The sequence below is a fragment of the Atta colombica genome, unplaced genomic scaffold (assembly GCF_001594045.1).
Source record: "Atta colombica isolate Treedump-2 unplaced genomic scaffold, Acol1.0 scaffold77, whole genome shotgun sequence".
Taxonomy (NCBI): domain Eukaryota; kingdom Metazoa; phylum Arthropoda; class Insecta; order Hymenoptera; family Formicidae; genus Atta; species Atta colombica.
In genome coordinates, this window is record NW_017259569.1 from 62,374 (window position 1) to 65,514 (window position 3,141).

Here is a 3,141-nt window from a genome sequence, read left to right on the forward strand (position 1 = left end):
ACGAAACTTGATAAAAATATATTTATTCGACACGTTTTCACTCAAAATGGAAAAACCTGGCAGAAAAACATGATGGTATGCTTTACGAAGCGAATTATTAAATGTTAGAGTTGGGCTACGTTTGGAAATATTATCCGAATGCTTCCACATATCATTTTATTTTTGTGTTTAACATTGGATAATAAGATAATACACGAAGACATTCGAGTGACGTTTATTCGAGTGATGTTTATTTACATTATGCAGCTCTAATAATTGTTCTAATAAAAAAAACTCGTTTTTCTAGCCTGAATAATCACTTCATAAAGCAGACTGTCATATTTTTCTACTTAATTAATAATTCTACTACATTCTCATTTCGAATGAAAATGTATCGAATAAATATATTTTATCAAGTTTTGCGATGACATCCATATTCTAAGGCTACATTCCAAAATGTCCTTTCCGAGGAAAATTTTACTTGAAGTACTGTAGTATCGTTATATCTTATATATATTTCGAGTAAAATTTTCCTCAGAAAGGATGTTTTGGAATATAACTTAAGTAAATACCCTTATTATACTTACATCCGACTGTTCCACATTTAAATCTTTGAATAAGAGCGATGTCGCTAAAAATTAGATTAAGCCAACTTTTCAACAGTGGCCTAATTTCCACCGAGAATTTAATCCGGATCAGAATGAGACCAAGAACCAACCAACTACAGTTAAGTATTTCTCTGTTATAGTCGAACAACAAGGAAATGCTCGACAGTAGTTGCTTGTAGTGGAAACTAGAGCACTAATATATAAATATTCACATCCATCATTTTAATTCCTTTTCTCACTCCTCTGTCTCTATCACTAAGCTGTTACGGGTTATGGTCATTACAGGTTATGATTATATTTACTCCTGAAAATTTTATAGCTCCTTTCATTCCATTTTTGCTCTCAAAGGTTGAATATCTATCGTAATCAATATTAATGCAGGACCTAAAGAGTGTTAGATTATTTCTAGATAAGGTGCCAAATATGTATGTAATTTGAAGAAAAGGATTGAAATTTCTCATCTGTGAGGAAGTGTAGTGATGTTTATTCATAAGTCATGTATTTGTTTTACAGCAATATAGCAAGTTGTCGACGAATATTATCCGCAAGAAATTTAAATATTCGAATACCTTTTTCTGATTTATTGATACAGTTTATCGCAACGCAACAAGACATTTTATAAATTTTTTTTGCCTTCATTAATATATAATATTTCAATTTTTTTATATCCTTCTTTTCGTGTCTGATAATGAAAATTTCGAAGTGTGGAAATAAATAAATACGAAGTTACAAGATTTCTAACAGCTTAGAATCTATAACAACTGTAATGACCATAACCTTCTCAGCTCAGCGGCGGAATGGGAAAGGAATGGGGAAAGGACTAAAAATAGCGGATATGTGAATACTCACGTTTATAATGCCTTAATAAACTAGGCACTATACACAATGTCACTGACAACAAGAAAGTGGTCAAATTGAAGGAGAAATTCAGTCACGTGATTATTTATCGCTGCAACAAGCGACACTATAAAATTATACCTTTAAGGTGTCGTCCCATGTACAGAATCAGAACGACGAAACGGATTTATTATTAAGAAATTGAGTTCACTACAATTCCGTTTCCATAAGAAATTTCTCTACCCGTTCCATGTAATCGGAACGGAATGGAAACAGAATGCCTCGGTTGCAAGCTAATTTGCTTTATAATCTATAATCTATAATCATATTTTCATTATTTTAATGCGACTAAAGCAGTAATATGCAATAATTTGTGCAATTATCTTATCTATAACATTATTTTAAAAACTCAAAAATTGAATTATAAGAGTGAGATATATTTTGTTTTCAAAATTCACATTGCGTTCCAACTACATGAGACGGACAAGAAATATGTTAAATTGGCGTGCTATTCTTATATTTAAGAGTGTGTGAAAATTTTATTTCGTTTATAAATTTTACAGCAGGAAAACGAAAATTTTGAATACAGTCAATGTTTACACAAAGAATGGGTCTCCAAGGTGCAAGAAACAATTTAGTTTTTGAAATGCAAACGATGACTAATCGTGAAAAATTCTTCAATTACTACTCAGAATGACATTGGAATTATTTAAAGAATTGCCCAGCAAACGAAAATGGATTGAAATGAATTGAAATGGATTCAGATTTTCAGAAATATTAATTCACGAATGTTAAAATGAATGCTTTTCAATCCTGAATGCATTTTTATTTATAGGAATTGCATGGAGCATATTTTTATGCCTTTCAATCCAAAAATAATAAATTGGCTTTTTCTGTGCACAACACACATTGTGAATACTGTTCAATTTAAAATTTTGAATAGGAAATACAGTTTTTCAATCTAATAGCATTCAACTGAATCTAATTGAATCCAATCGAATCCAATTAAATTCAATAAGTATTCACTTTTAAAATACCCATTCGGATAGAAAAAAATTTCAATCTATTTTAATCTATTCTCGTTTGCTGAATACTGGCATTATAGTTGGACTATGCATATATAAAATAAGAATATGTTGTATTGAAAAATAAGAAATGTTATTAATTTTCTTCTTTAAAGTTATCAAATTCTCAACCGTCAACAATAGCAGGATCAACATAGCCTGCAATCGACGTGACATTCCGTTGATTCTGTATCGTTTCTATACCGTTCGGGCTGATTCTGGTAGAGATATACAATATCCAATACAGTAGAGAAATCTTAGGGGCTCCCGCACAATAAAAGAAACAGAGAACAGAGAATAAGAATTTCAACCTATCAGAAACTGTGTATTCCACAATTCATGATTTCTGATAGGTTGAAATTCTTACTCTCTGTTTCTTTTATTGTGCCTCTAACGGAGAAACTGTGGATTTTCTGCTTTAATTGGGATTGATGCCACCATAGTTGATGCGCAAACAAATATGACTAAATGAAAAACGGGGTCTCATCGCTACTGTATATCTTTATATTAAGAATTACGACATAAGACCGGAAGAACGCCATTGCCGGGTGCCACGTAGAAATAATACATAATATACAATACACGTAGAAATAATAATAATTCCACCATGATTGACAATTGATAGTTCGATTTCACACCTTCTACCCCATGAA

At 31.3% G+C, this 3,141-nt stretch overlaps 1 protein-coding gene across 1 annotated transcript in view; it reads right to left on the reverse strand.

The window, feature by feature from the left end:
• LOC108692570 (importin-9) overlaps positions 1 to 1,472 on the reverse strand; it is a 37,081-nt gene extending 35,609 nt beyond the window's left edge. Inside the window, exon 1 of the mRNA XM_018200885.1 lies at positions 1,437 to 1,472. The gene's annotated coding sequence lies outside the window, so the exon portion shown is untranslated. The remainder of the gene's footprint in view (positions 1 to 1,436) is intronic.
• Positions 1,473 to 3,141: the final 1,669 nt, after the last annotated feature.